Below are 15,826 nucleotides of genomic sequence, written 5' to 3'. Positions count from 1 at the left end.
AGCTTCTCAGCCTCAGGAAGTCCCATTTATTCAATGATGCCCTTAGTGTCTGTGCTGCTGGGGTTATACGTAGGAAGTAGTCTCCTGTGCCCATGTGCTGTAGAGTACTTCCCACTTTCTCTTCTATCAGGTTCAGTGTGTTCGGACTGATATTGACGTCTTTAATCCATTTGGACTTGAGTTTTGTGCATGGTGATAGATATGGATCTATTTTCATTCTTCTACAGATTGACATCCAGTTTTGCCAGCTCAATTTGTTGAAGATGCTCTCTTTTTTCCATTGTATACTTTTAGCTCCTTTATCGAAAATCAGGTGTTCATAGGTTTGTGGGTTAATGTCAGGGTCTTCTATTTGATTCCAATGGTCGACTTCTCTGTTTTTATGCCAATACCAAGCTGTTTTAAATACTGTAGCTCTGTAATAGAGTTTGAAGTCAGGGATGGTAATGCCTCCAGACAATCCTTTATTGTATAAGATTGTTTTGGCTATCCTGGGTTTTTTGTTTTTCCATATAAAGTTGATTATTGTCTTCTCCAGATCTGTGAAGAATTTTGATGGGATTTTGATGGGGATTGCATTGAATCTATAGATTGCTTTTGGTAGAATTGCCATTTTTACTATGTTGATCCTCCCAATCCAAGAGCAAGGGAGGTCTTTCCATTTTCTGGTGTCTTCTTCAATTTCTTTCTTCAATGCCTTATAGTTCTTGTATTTGCAGATGATATGATAGTGTACATAAGTGACCCCAAAAATTCTACCAAAGAACTCCTACAGCTGATAAACACCTTTAGTAATGTGGCAGGATACAAGATCAACTCCAAAAAATCAGTTGCCTTCCTATACACTAAGGATAAGGAAGCAGAGAGGGAAATCAGAGAAGCATCCCCTTTCATGATAGCCACAAATATCATAAAATATCTTGGGGTAACCCTGACCAAAGAAGTAAAAGACTCTAATTTTAAGAGACAATTTGGCCAAAGTTAGCAAAACCAGCTCATGATTAAGCTGATTCTTAGGACCAAGAGGAGTGGGGAATGTGGGACCCTCACCCCTTATTCTCAAAGGGGCAAGAAGAAATTTCCTAGCAGAATGTTTTCCCAGGAAGATAGTGGACTTCCCCACTCCCACCCAGGAGATTCCAAGCACAAGGTCACTTAGCTCAGCCCAGCCAGCCACCTGATACAGGCTGATAAAGATGGCCTAACTCAAGAACATTGGCCTTGCTCTAAAAAACAAGGAAAAAGTTGACTTACCAGAATGGGAAGGAGCAAAATTCCTTGTACCCATGCCAAAGCATCTTCAAAGATTCTCTTTGTAGTTATGTCTTTAAAAGCTTACCCCACAGAGGAGATAGAATTCCTCTCTACCTTGTTGTAACAGGGATGGAGATGAGTTCCAAATATGTTTGTATTATGCTGATTAAATCTTGCTTAATACAGTCTGGCCTCTCTGGTGGTCTCTCTCTGGGGGTCATAATCTGGGCACAACAATATCTCCTAACTACAGTATTGGCATGGTTGATACTGAAATCCTTTTGCATTTAAAAAGCTGTTATTTTTCTTTAAGGATTATGAAAACACATCCATTTCCTGAAATTTTCATATTGTTGTTTAGCTCTAAGAAACTAAATATTACGACATTGCTTGCCAGATGGATGGGCTTGGAAATGGGATGTTAAACTGGGGTGGAACAATCTCAAAAAATGAATGATGAATATTCTCCCTTAAATGTTGGGACTCGTCAATCATATACATATATAATGAAACAAATAAAATGCTTAGTAGCAAATAGGGATGTCTGAATATAAGGGAGTAGGGAAAACTGAGTTAAGTGATCTACCTGAGTCCTGAATGAGGCCTTAGAGTGAATTGTTTTTCTAGTTCTGAGTCTGTTTGTTTTGGATGATGGATGTATAAAATTATTCAACAGTGAACTCTAAAATTCAATGGGGTGGCTACACGAGCTGAGATACATTGAGCCTGCTAAAATGGAGGAGTAAGTGTGGTTTATTTGCAAGGAATTTTTAAATAAATGTTATTAAACGAAGAAAATTTTCAAAGCATATGACAAAAATGGAAAGGCAAAAATAGCCAACATGTCAATCTAGATTTGGTGTTAAACATAAATAATCTTTCTGTATGAATTCAGAGGCATGAATATCTAGATCTCTAGGTCTACTGAGGCCTCATATAAAAACATATTCAAGCAAAGAATATATCAGTAACATCCCAGCAATCGACCCCTGCCCAGAATGCCCCAACACACACACACACACACACACACACACACACACACACACACACACACACACTCACACAAAACACCATGGGCTTTTTGTTTGCTTTCTAGGTTTATGTGTTTTAGTCCTTTTGTTCTTTCTCTTTGGGGGGGGGGGGAGGTTCTGAAGAAAATAGTTACACAGTTTGGTGGGTAATGAAGGTAGATGTTGGGAGGAATTTGGGAAAGGGAAAATATGAATGGAACATTTTAAAAAGCAAGCTCAGTACTAATAGAAAATTTTCCCCGTAAATGCTGGATTCTACTCTGTGTAGCAGGTGCCTCCAACTTGCTTTCTCTCAGAGGACAACCTTGAGATAGATCTTCATGTCTTCACCTCACAAGGGATGGGAGTGCAATCATGCACAAACAACCTAAGCAACAGAAATGGTTCTGTATGAATTGTTCAGGATCCTAATAGTGGAAAGGTTACAGCAGAGAGGAGCCAGATGTTTTGAAGACACTTACTTGTACCTAGTTCCCTCTACCCCTGCAGGCCTGAAGTGGGAGATACTGGGTCTGTAGGAGTTAAAGATAGAAATTGTGTAAGGAATGTGTTCAATGGTTGTTTCTCTGCTCTTGTGTAAGGTGTAGCTGACCCCATTCACCTGTTCATTGATTGCATTGCTAGAGGAGGTGGACAGTGTTTGAAGGGATGGGAATATTACAGTATAGCATGGGTGTGCTAGGGGAACACTAGTGTCTGTGGTACTCTCTGGGAACTCTCTCATCCCAGAGTCACCAAGGAACTGTGGGAAGCCAGAGAAGATTACAACCACGTTAGAGATAGGGTTCTCAACCTCTAGGACACAACCCCTTTAGGGTTGCATATAAGGTATCTATATTATAATTTTAACAGTAGCAATCTTGCAGTTACAAAGTAGCAACAAATAGTTTTATGGTTGGGGCATGGTTTCAACTCACATGAGGAGCTCTTTTTCTGGATCACAGCATTAGGATGGTTTTAAACCACCAGGAAGGATTCCCCAGGGAAAGGTCATGACGTTCTGGGTACCCAATTTTCACATGGACAGGAAGCAGTCAAGGCCTGTCTTAGTTAGGGTTCCTATTGCTCTAACGAAACACCATGACTACAACTCAAGTTGGAGTTTAGTCAGCTTATACGTCCAATTAGCTTTTCAGCTCCCAACAGGAAAAGTCAGAAAAGGATCTCAAGAAGGACAGGAACCTGGGGGCAGGAGCTGATGCAGAGGCTACTGAAGAATGAGTGCTGTTTACTTGTTTGCATAGCCAGCTTGCTCAACCAGCTTTCTTCTAGGATCCAGGAATACCACTTTAGTTATTGCACCACATACAATTGGTTGGGCTCTTACTCATTGATCAGTAATTGAGAAACTGCTTTACAGCTGGGTCTCATGGTGGCATATCCTCAAGTGAGGCTCCTTCATCTCTAATGACTGTGTCTTGTGTCAAGTTGATACAAACACAGCATGTACAAGCCCTTAGTTAATAACTACAGACATAGGAATCTTCAACTGTGAGCGTTACAGCTTAAAAACGGACATGGAGTCTGTTTTTCCCATTCCCTGCTGATGAATTTAGAGTTTCTGTTTGTCACTTTTGAGTTTGTCGACTCTTGATGTTCTTAATAGCAGTGAACTTGTCTGTGTGAAAGTCAATAAAGTTCTCTTGTGCAGTCTGCAGGGATGAGCTTTTGTGCACCTGGCTATCCCAAGTTTAAACCCAAGCCTTTTCAAAGACACCGGATGTCTGTTGCTGTTCAAACTCCCTCTTGGGATGGGAGGACTTTATTGCAAATGGGTTTTCATCACCTGCATTTTCTTCCTAAATTCAATATGCAATGCACCCCCAACTCCAGCAAATGGGGACCTGGCCCTAGGTACAGAGGAATCCTGACAATTTCACCTGGCACCCTGCATGGTCACCACTAGGGGCAGAATGTGTTGCACCCGTGAAGCTCCTTCAAGGCATCCATTTCTTAAGAGCACAAATAATCTCTTAATGTACGAGGTAAGTTTTTCAATCTCTTTTCTCCCCTTACCTTTTTTCGTCAGACATGGTACAGAATCATTAAGCCCAGAGCATCTGCATGCTTGTAGGTAGCAGCTAGCTCCTGAGGCTCTTTCCCCAAGACGCAGCTCTTTTCTGCAAAAACCATGGATCCTGCTGTAAGGCCTCCAGAGGAAGCAGACTTTTATTTTGATAAGTTTCTGGCAAATCTCCGTCCTGTGAGAGACTGCCTGGGTTAGGTCGCAGAACGATACCAAAAATATGACCTAAAATAAAATGTTTTAAAATCGATTAGATGTGTGCCTAGTGAAGATAAAATAGGTAATGGTAGTAGCTGTCGCAAATGCATTCTTTTTTCATCTCTTGTGACTTCAGTAGCAATTAGCCTCAGAGTTGGTCAGCCAACAAGGAATGCAAATCTCTAAGCAGTTTGAGATAGTTCTGCCTGGAAACCGGCTTACTGACCAAGCCCATCGGAAAAACAAAAAGGTCCTGCTGTGCAGCCTGTAAGATGATTTGTTACAGCGCAAGCTTAAATCCAGTGCCCTGAAAGCAGGCAGGATCGACTAGGGGAGCTCCCTGTCCTTTGGGTGGGGCAAGACCACAGCAAATGAATTCACAGTCTCTGCCTCCCCTTTTCTGCTTGGTAAATTTTCAAGCCATTTTTCTCCTTACTTTTTTTTTTTTTTTTTTTTTTTTTTGGCAAACACGGGGCAAAATTTTTGATTCTAGAAACTCCGTCCTCCTAGGGAAGCAACTAGCTGCTGACGCTCTTTCCCAGAAGGCAGCTCTTTGCCACGAAAGCCAAGGAAGCCGCAGTATGGCTGCCCTGGCACGCAAGCAAGCTCCGGCTTCGGTAAGCTCCTGCCGAACCTCACTCCTAAGAAGACCTCGCGGGTCAGCCAGCATCTTAAATTTTGGGGTGCTCACAGATGTTTAGGATTTTGACAGCATGTCTAGATCCTCCCAGTGAGTGGCTTTTCAATTTAAACTAAGAGACTAGTAACCCCCACCTTCCCCTCCCCCATCCGACACAGGACCTGGTTTGAGGGACAGAGACTGAAATTGTTGGAATCTTGGAAGGTTTGCACACTCTTCCTGGGACTCAGTTCATAGAGTTGTTTGTGGTAAGCGAATGCTAAACTTGCTGAGCGGTGAATCTGTCCATTTCCCAGGCTCCTGAAACTTTGACTTAAGATTTTTAGTTGATTAGATATGAGCCTACTGTAGATAAAATAGGCAGTGAGTTTCCCTGCTGCAAATGCTCACCTGGCTTTTCTCTCTTATCCTTCATCTGTTGTTCATTCGGTAGGAATTAGCTCCCGAGAAGCTCAGTGTCCAATGGAGGCACATCTCCAACCACTTCGATGTAACTCTGTCAGGAAACCTGCTTGCTACCCAGGTACGTATGGTACTTTGGCTAATATTATATTCCTTCAATTATTGTTTTCATTATTGGTGTTTCACTAAGAAACAGGAAACCAAACAACAAACAGTAAATGATTTTACCCCTTCAAAAATGATTTTAAAGACAATGATTTTAAAGAGATGTCATCCAAAAAACAAAAAATCTAGAGCTATTTCTAGAGCTAGACGCAACAGCATTTACGAATGACTTCATCAAAATACGCCAGTGCATTTTCCCTGTGGCTATTTCTTTTGAAAAATCTCCTAGCAACAGTATTAGCATGGTTGATACTGAAATTCTTTTGCATTGGGAAAGCTTTTATTTTTCTTTAAGGATTATGAAAATACATCCATTTCCTGCAATTTTCATATTGTTGTTTAGCTCTAAGAAATGTAAAATTACGACACTGCCTGCCAGATGGATGGGCCTGGAGATGGGATGTTAAACTGGGGTGGAACAATCTCAAAAAATGAATGATGAATATTCTCCCTTAAATGTTGGGACTCGTCAATCATATACATATATAATGAAACAAATAAAATGCTTAGTAGCAAATAGGGATGTCTGAATATAAGGGAGTAGGGAAAACTGAGTTAAGTGATCTACCTGAGTCCTGAATGAGGCCTTAGAGTGAATTGTTTTTCTAGTTCTGAGTCTGTTTGTTTTGGATGATGGATGTATAAAATTATTCAACAGTGAACTCTAAAATTCAATGGGGTGGCTACACGAGCTGAGATACATTGAGCCTGCTAAAATGGAGGAGTAAGTGTGGTTTATTTGCAGGGAATTTTTAAATAAATGTTGTATAATGAAGAAAATTTTCAAAGCATATGACAAAAATGGAAAGGCCAAAATAGGCAACAAGTCAGTCTAGATTTGGTGTTAAACATGAATAATCTTTCTGTATGAATTCAGAGGCATGAATATCTAGATCTCTAGGTCTACTGAGGCCTCATATAAAAACATATTCAAGCAAAGAATATATAAGTAACATCCCAGCAATCGACCCCTGCCCAGAATGCCCCAACACACACACACACACACACACACACACACACACACACACACACTCACACAAAACACCATGGGCTTTTTGTTTGCTTTCTATGTTTATGTGTTTTAGTCCTTTTGTTCTTTCTCTTTGGGGGGGGGAGGTTCTGAGGAAAATAGTTACACAGTTTGGTGGGTAATGAAGGTAGATGTTGGGAGGAATTTGGGAAAGGGAAAATATGAATGGAACATTTTAAAAAGCAAGCTGAGTACTAACAGAAGGTTTTCCCCGTAAAATGCTGGATTCTACTCTGTGTAGCAGGTGCCTCCAACTTGCTTTCTCTCATAGGACAACCTTGAGATAGATCTTCATGTCTTCACCTCACAAGGGATGGGAGTGCAATCATGCACAAACAACCTAAGCAACAGAAATGGTTCTGTATGAATTGTTCAGGATCCTAATAGTGGAAAGGTTACAGCAGAGAGGAGCCAGATGTTTTGAAGACACTTACTTGTACCTAGTTCCCTCTACCCCTGCAGGCCTGAAGTGGGAGATACGGGGTCTGTAGGATTTAAAGATAGAAATCGTGTAACGCATGTGTTCAATGGTTGTTTCTCTGCTCTTGTGTAAGGTGTAGCTGACCCCATTCACCTGTTCATTGATTGCATTGCTAGAGGAGGTGGACAGTGTTTGAAGGGATGGTAATATTAGAGTATAGCCTGGGTGTGCTAGGGGAACACTACTGTCTGTGGTATTCTCTGGGAACTCTCTCATCCCAGAGTCACCAAGGAACTGTGGGCAGCCAGAGAAGATGACAACCACGTTATAGGAAGAGTTCTCAACCTAAGGTCAGGACATCTTTAAAGGCTGCATTCAAAGTATTTGCATTAGATTAATAACTGTACCAAACTTAGTTATGAAGTATTACCAAAGTAACTTTATCATTGGGGTGTGGTCTCCACAAATGAAGAACTGTATTGCCGAGTCACATCAGGAAGACTTAGAACAACTGACCAAGGTGTTCCAAGGTAATATGTAGGAGTGGTGGCCCTGTGTCCCTGCTTTTCACCTGTTCAGGAAGCAATCAAGGCCTGTCTTAATTAGGGTTTCTATTTGCTGCAATGAAACATTATGACCAAAGAGCAAATTGGGGAGGAAAGTGTTTAGTTGGTTTGTACTTCTACATCGTTCCTGGAAGAATGGGGCAGGAACTCAAACAGGGCAGGAGTTGACTCATTGGCCATTGAGGGGTGCTTCATACTGGCTTGCATTCCCTGGCTTGCTCAACCAGTATCTTTATACATATACAGAGAGATAATGCAGGACCTCCACCCCGAGAGTAGCAACCCCCACCCTGCTTCCTGCCCATTGACCACTAATTGAAAAACTGCTTTACAGCAGGGTCTCATGGAGCTATTTCCTCAACTGAGGCTCCTTCATCTCTGATGAAACAAATACAGCAAGGACAAGCCCTTAGTTAATAACCCCAGACATAGGAGTCTTCATCTATGGGCATTATTATTTGAGAAAAGATGACATGGTGTCCATTTATTCCATTTCCTTATGTTTAATTTACGTTTTCTGTTTGTCACTTTTGATTTTGTCAGTTCTTACTGTTGTTAATAGCAGGGAACTCCTCTGAAAGCCAATAAAGTTCTTTTGTGTAGTCTGCAGTGTTGAGCTTTTGTGCACCTGGCTATCCCACAATTAAACTCAAGCCTTTTTAAAGAGACAGGATGATCACATGGTGTTCAAACTTCCTCTTGGGTGGGGAGGATACCACTGTAAGTGGGTTTTCATCACCCCCATAACCCACCTACTTTAATATGCATTGCTCCCCCAATGCCAGCAAATGGGAACCTTTTGTAGAGGAAAAGAGGAATCCTGACAATTTAAACTGGGAGCCTGCAGGCTTACAGTTGGGGTCAGGTGGGTTACACTCGTGTGGAGTTTCTTCCAGGTGGCTAGTTCATTAAGAGCACAAAGAATCCATTACTGTAAGATGTCAGTTATGTCAGGTAAGTACCTCAAGCCAGTTTTCTCATTTTTTTTTTTTTGCAACATGGTAAAATGTTTTTAATCTCAGGGCATTTGAATGCCTGTAGGCTAGTAGCTAGCTGCAGCTGTTCTTTCCCAGGAGGCAACTCATTGTGGAAAATGGGATGGATCCTGCAATATGTTCCATGGCAAGCGAACTCCAGGCTCACTAAGCTCCTGCTAAATCTCCCTCCTAAGAGAGAACTCCTGGGTCAGCCAGCTTCTTGAGTGTTTAGGTGTGCTCACTAAGGTTGTGGACAGCATGGCTAGAACTTCCTTAGACAGTGACTTTCCACTTGAAATGACTAGAAAACTTGACAAGTAATTCAATTACTTGAATTCTTAGATTCTTGTTGCGGGGGGATCCCCACACTCTTTGATGACAGAGACTCCCCCCATGAGCTTGTATGCACTGAGAGTCTCCTGAATATCCAGCAGGGAATCCATTCCCTGTCCTGGCTTGTTGAAAACTTATGAATGATTAGGATCTAAAAAGGAGTGTTTTAAAATTGACTAGATATGTGCCTACTGAAGATAAAATTGGTAAGTGGTTGAAGCTGTTGGAAGTGCTAGACTGCCTTCTGTCCATTCTCTTTCATCTGTTGTGTACTCAGTAGGAATTAGCCACAGAGAGGCTCAGCCACCAAGGGAGGCACATCCTCAAAAGCTCTGGGATAGTTCCCCTAGGACACTTGCTTACTGCCCAAGTCCCTCCGAAAACAAAAAAAAAAAAAAGTTCTCCTCTGTACCCACTAAGGATGAATTGTTGTGTGCCTGTGTATCCAAAACTTAAATCCAGTGACCTTGAAAGCAGGTAGGATTGACTAAGACAGCTTTCCTGTACTTCGGCTGGGGCAGAGCAAAGCAAATGAATTAATAGTCCCTGCCTCCCCTTTTCAGCCTGGTAAATTTCTCAAGCCATTTTTCTCCTTAACTGTTTTGGTTGTTGTTGTTGTTTGTTTGTTTTTGGTTTTGTTTGTTTTTGTTTTTGTTTTGGCAAACAGGAGGCAATATTTTGCTCCCAGGGTATCTCCATGGTCATAGGCTAGCTGCTAGCTATGGCTACACTTTTCCAGGAGGCAACTCTTTGCTGCAAAAGCAACAGAAGCTGCAATATGGCCGGCACTGCAAGCGAGCTCCGGGTTTGGTAAGCTTCTGGCAAACCTCACTCCTAAGAAGACCTCCTGGGTCAGCCAGCATCTTGAATATGGAGGTGCTCGCTGAGGTTTATGATCTGGACAGTTTGCCTAGAGTCACCTAGAGAGTGGCTTTCCTCTTTAAACTAAGAGGCAAGTAACCCCCACCGCTCTCTCCCCCACATGCCAGTGCCAAAGGTCCTGGTTTGAGAGACAGAAAGGTACCAGAATTTTTGTAACCTTGGAAGGTTCCCCCACACTCTGTTCCCAGGGACTCAGTTCATATAGTGGTTTGTGCTGAGCAAATGGTAAATCTGTTCATTTCTCAAGCTCCTGAAACATTGACTTCAGTTTAAGACCTAAAACAAAAGTTTTTTAATCTGATCAGATGTGAGCCTATTGAAGATAAAGTCGGCAGTGGAGAATGCTCTTGTATATCCTAGTCTGGATTTTCTCCATTCTCCTTCATCTGTTGTGCCTTCAGTAGAAATTAGCCCCAAAGAGGCTCAGTTTCCAAGGAATGCACATCTCCAACCACTTTGAGATAATTCTTGCATAAGCCCTGATTTCTGCCCCAGTACTTCTGATTCTGTGGCTAATGTTATTTTCCTTAAATTACTTATTTATTCATTGGGTTTTCACTAAGGAAAAACAAACCAATCAGCGAAGATGAATAAGAATTTTTACCTCTTGAAAGACTAGTTTTAATTTATGAGGCAATTGGGAAGAGGTGTCATCCTATAACAATTTTTCTCGAGCTAGGAATAAAATTATTTTACAAAAGGTTTTATAAAAACATGTCCATGTGTTTTTTCTGTGCCTTCTTAATTTCTTTTCTTTTCCATCCTATTTGTGTTCCTAGTCTGTGTCTTTCACTTTTATTCAGTCCATATGCTTTGATGAAACTTGCTTTACAATTTACTTTTGTATGTGTGTGTGTCTGTGTGTGTGTGTGTGCACGCGCATGTGTTTAAGAGTTCTGTAGCCATGGCACAAGCATAGAAGACACAGCCCAACTTATTGGAGTTGGTTCTCTCCTACCATGTGAGATGGGGGTACTGACCTCAGTTCATTAGACATAGCAGCAACTAACTTTTCCTGCTCAGCATCCCAAGGGCCCTTCTAGTCCTGTGATTTTCAGTTTCAAGCAAGATAAGTGTGAGGAAGACCATCATAGAGGATCTGGTAGAAGGCAATGTTGTATTATCTCAAGACAGCAACATTTCAGAAGTGAGAATACAATGAGCAGTTTGCAGATTAGCAGGGGCATCTGGCTAAGAAATTGTTTAGAAGGGAGTCAGTGAGGAGCTGCACCAATCTGACCTTAGTTCTGGCTTGCACAGGAAAAAATCTGCTGTCAAAATTAGCCATCCAGCACATTTCCTTTATCTTCATATTTTCTTATTAGAATATTCTTTAAAAATAAAAAGGAACAATTGGCTATGACTATTTCTTTGCTTCAAGAAATAAACTTTTGCAATCTAACAAAGTCAGTTCTGGATTTTTTTCCTTATGTGATGGAGAAACCTTGTTAGCGGGGAAAACATCTGCACTGCCCAGGTGCGTTCTCTCCATGTGATTCAGGTGGGGCACAGCTGAGCCTGGATTTATCGTTCCTGTTTCATGAGTTTTCTCCTTATAATAAATAAGAATAGAATTGTTGTATCCCTTAGCTAGCCTGGTTATTTCCCTATCGAGCTAACTTCAACACCTATGGAATTTAAAATTTTCCCCCGGACTAGAGTCATGATTGACAGCTCATTATTGTGTTATTAATATTTTTCATTATTTGTTTGATGACTTTCTTATTAAGTGAAAATTCCAGCAGTTTGCGTGTGAATCAGAATGGCACCATAGCTGAAAGACGACATCAGTCTTCCTAACACTGTAGCTGACAGCCTAGCTCCTCAGACAAGAATAAAATTATTCGAATGATTAGCTTAAAATTTATCAGTGCCTATTTCTTTATGTCAATCACTGAACAAGTGGTTCATAAAGTTAGGAAAAGAAATACAAGCTATACCTCCTCCAACAAGTTTACTTGCCACTGCTAGGCATGGTAGTTCACACCTATAATATCAACAGTTGTGAGGCTGAAACAGATTTGTCCAAAGTTCCAGGTGAACCTGGGTTACATAATGAATTCTAGACTAGCCAATGCTACAGAGTGAAATCCTGTCTCATCAATAATTCAAAGTTTACATTGTTGGGTAGAAAATGAAACATGAATACAGCAGGGACTAAATGGTGTTCCTAATAAGAGAGTCAGCCAGGCATGGTGGCACACACCTATAATTCCAGCACTTGGGATGGAAAGGAAGAAGATCAGGTGCTCAATGTCATTCTCGGCTGCACAGCAAGTTTGAGGCTAGACTGAGTGGGATATATGAGACTCCACATCAAAAAAAGGAGGAGGGCAGAAAGGAGTGGAGAACTCGATTACACAGCATTTGCCAAACATACCATAGAAATGAGATACAGCATATCCGAAGACAGCAAGAGATGACCAAATAAAGACCATAGGGAAAGAAGGTTGTACGTGTGATGTACATTCAATTTCTTAACACTTTGAAAGCCCCAAAGAAAAAAAAAATATTTTGGAACTTGTTCTTTGCCAATTATAGCCAGAACTCTAACCAAAAATTGTCAGGTGGTGGAGCTGGTGTTTCTTTTTCCCACTCTGCATATTGGGGACCCTTTACCCCATGAGTGGTCATAGACACATTTCTTTGTTTGCACATTATTTCTAAAGGCTCAGAACTCTGTCTTTGTGATGAAAACCAAAATGTTCTGGTTAGAAGTTATTCAGGCCCTGGGAAAAACCAGATCTAGCCAGATCTGAACAATGATATTTCACTCAATTTTATACTGACCACATCACAGATTTGAGAAATGACTCGATAATTCAGTCCTTGAGGGAAAAACAACCCACAAGACATGATACAGAGAGAGGAAATTTAAATTATAAACCAATAAAGCAGGTATGGAGCCACAGGTCAGTTGGTGAACTGGGTGAGTACAGTACCTAGAACTCACATTTTAAAAAGCCAAGCATGCACGGTACATGCACTTACAATTCCAGAACTAGGGAAGCATAGGCAAGCAGATAAATCCTTGCGCTCCCTGACTAGCCAGTCTAAACTAACCAAAGATCTTCAGGCCAATGAAGAGACCCTGCATCCACACATACATAAACACAAAAGCACAGGCACAGTTACTCACATGTTCTCATGCATGCTTACACACGCAGAGTCACACTCATGTTGCCACACACACACACACACACAAACTTGACTATACTTTATAAAACTTATAACTTTAAGTAGAAGACCAGTAAGAGTTATATAATATCAAGCCTTAATCATCAAAACAGCCAAAAATGTAGGACTTCATCATCTAAACATATTTAATACGCCATTAAAGTGCTGGAGAGATGGCTCAGAGCACATAGTGTTCTTACAGAGAACCTGAGTTCATTTTCCAGCACCTGCATTGGGTGGCTCACAACCACCTGTAACTCCATCTACAATGGGGTCTGATTCCTTTGCCTTCCAGAGGCACCTTACACCTATATGCATGTACACACACACATATGTGCACAATTAAAATGTAATACAGAAACTTTTTAAAAATGAATGTCAGTGAATTCTTTGGAGTCCTTTCTACTTTTGGGAGTTCTTCCTCACTTTATTTTAAAAATCTGTTTTCTGTTCTTAAAAATAAAGACAACTTGTAACTTGTTCAGTCACCCACCCCAGAACAAAGTGAGACAATGTAAGCATAAGATCATAGCTTAAAAAGGAAGTGCAGTGTAAGAGGCAAATGCATTTCTCATCCCCTTGATACAGTAAGGAAAGCTCAGGAGACTTCTACTCAAAGATTAAGAATGACCACACGGGGGAAAAAAAAAAAACAAGAACCAGATGATGAAGATGAAGATGACAAAGCCTAGATGGTTCTAGAAGTGGAAGTGTGTTCTCTGCAGCTATCATTCAGCCACCCCCCAAGTCTGCCATTGACCAGTGATTTTCCTAGAACTTGTTTTCTAAAGTTTCTGTGTATATGCCCAAGTCAGAATGTTTCTTCTGGGCAGTGAAAGGGCCTTGGCTCATCCCAGGGAGCCATTGTTGATGGTTTTGTTGCAGAGGTTTTAGATCTCTCTCCAAAATAGAATGAAGTTCCTTCAGGATTCCTGTATGGTCTTTGTGCATCGAGAGGGTACCATGTCCCAGTAGTGAACTATCTCAGTCCAGCGGAATTGAAGACACCACAGGCCACATTCACTGACTCAGTCTGTCATACCAGAAGTGACCTAGATAGTGAGAAACCAACTTGGAGTCTGGTAGCAACTGATTGGCTTTTCCCCTTCATCAGAGGGTAGAGGGAATGGCCCTAAAACGTGGCTACCTTTGCATTCTTGTTACAATACAACCATCAAGGAGAATTGCTTTGTAGATTCTGCAAACACTTCCCTGTACTTTTCTAGGGAAGTCTGGCCTGCTTGGGAGGGATTCTGGTTCAAGAAAGACACAGAAAGGACTCTTCGTGGGCGGTCCTTGGGCTTCCCACAGGTCAGGGAACCCTGATTGCTCTTCGAGCAGATGAGGGAGGGGAACTTGATCGGGGGAGGGGGAGGGAAATGGGAAGCAGTTGCGGGGAGGAGGCAGAAATCCTAAATAAATAAATAAATAAATAAATAAATAAATAAATAAATAAGAAAGGACTCTTCCAGGCTTGTGAGGTTTGGTAGACCTATGGAGACCCTGGGTAGAGATTACTGTGGCAGTCTTGCGCAATCTAAGTTCCTAGGTAAGACCAGGTTGCAGTATGGCTGGTGATTGCAATAAAGGGAACACAGAACATTGTCTGATGGTTGCTGTATCTAGATTTACCTACATGGAATTTGGTGTGGCCTAAAACTGTGTTACCAAACCATGATCATTTATACTGGCTCCAGAGTAAACTATGTCTTACTTTCTTTAAGGTGAAAGCTACATTTTTCACCTTGTCAAAAGTCTACCATTACATGGGTTCTGGAGATTGAACTTAGGTATTCAGGATTGTATAGCAAACACTTTTACTCATTGATCCACCTTGTCAGTCTAAGAAAAAGAGTACTGTAAGTGGCAAGATGAAAGGTTCATTCTCCAGAAAGTGATCCTAGAAGAGAGCATCCTTCAGCTTTCAATGGACTCTCTTTTCTTTTTCTGTTTTTATTGATTTAATTGAGCTATACATTTTTTTCTCTGCTCCCCTCCCTACCTCTCCTTTCCCATTCAACCCTCTCCCATGGTTCCCATGCTCCCAATTTACTCAGGAGATCTTGTCTTTTTCTACTTCCCATGTAGATTATATCCATGTTGTATGACTCTCTTAGGGTCCTCATTGTTGTCTAGGTTCTCTGGGATTGTGATTTGTAGGCTGGTTTTCTTTGCTTTAAGTCTAAAACCTACTTATGAGTGAGTACATATGATAATTGTCTTTCTGGGTCTGGATTACCACACTCAGTATGATGTTTTCTAGCTGCATCCATTTGCCTGCAAATTTTAAGATGTCATTATTTTTTTCTGCTGTATAGTACTCCATTGTGTAAATGTACCACATTTTTCTTATCAGTTCTTCAGTCAAGAGGCAATTAGGTTGTTTCCAGGTTCTGGCTTTGACAATCAGTGCTGCTATGAACATAGTTAAGCACATGTACTTGTGGCATGATTGAGCGTCCTCTGGATATATACCCCAAAGTGGACTCTTTCATGAATGCTGCTTGTTAATGTTCTTTAAAAAGTATCTCTTCTATTTCCTTTTCCCAGGGAGATCCATGCTTCCCCCCTTGAGGCCTCCTTGATACTTAACCTGTTTTGGTTCATGGGCTAACCTTTACTTAACAAGTAGCATCTGCTTATAAGGATGTACATACCATGTTTGTCTTTTGGGGTTAGGGTTACCTCCATGAGGATGATTTATTTTCTAGTTCCATTCTTTTG

At 41.1% G+C, this 15,826-nt stretch overlaps 1 protein-coding gene across 3 annotated transcripts in view; it reads left to right on the top strand.

Moving 5' to 3' along the window:
• Nucleotides 1-5,616: 5,616 nt before the first annotated feature.
• Nucleotides 5,617-15,826, top strand: part of LOC121441644 (E3 ubiquitin-protein ligase RLIM-like) — a 195,184-nt gene continuing 184,974 nt past the window's right edge. For 2 of the 3 annotated variants that reach the window (XR_005973484.1, XM_041642853.1), the window contains exon 1: nucleotides 5,617-5,672. The gene's annotated coding sequence lies outside the window, so the exon portion shown is untranslated. The remainder of the gene's footprint in view (nucleotides 5,673-15,826) is intronic. The other variant, XR_005973486.1, reaches the window with a different exon arrangement.

Source organism: Microtus oregoni, unplaced genomic scaffold, assembly GCF_018167655.1.
Source record: "Microtus oregoni isolate MIOR12 unplaced genomic scaffold, Mior012 000080F_ref0000499, whole genome shotgun sequence".
Lineage (NCBI taxonomy): Eukaryota > Metazoa > Chordata > Mammalia > Rodentia > Cricetidae > Microtus > Microtus oregoni.
The sequence above is the reverse complement of the archived record's forward strand: the minus strand, read 5'-3'. Positions and strand labels throughout refer to the sequence as shown.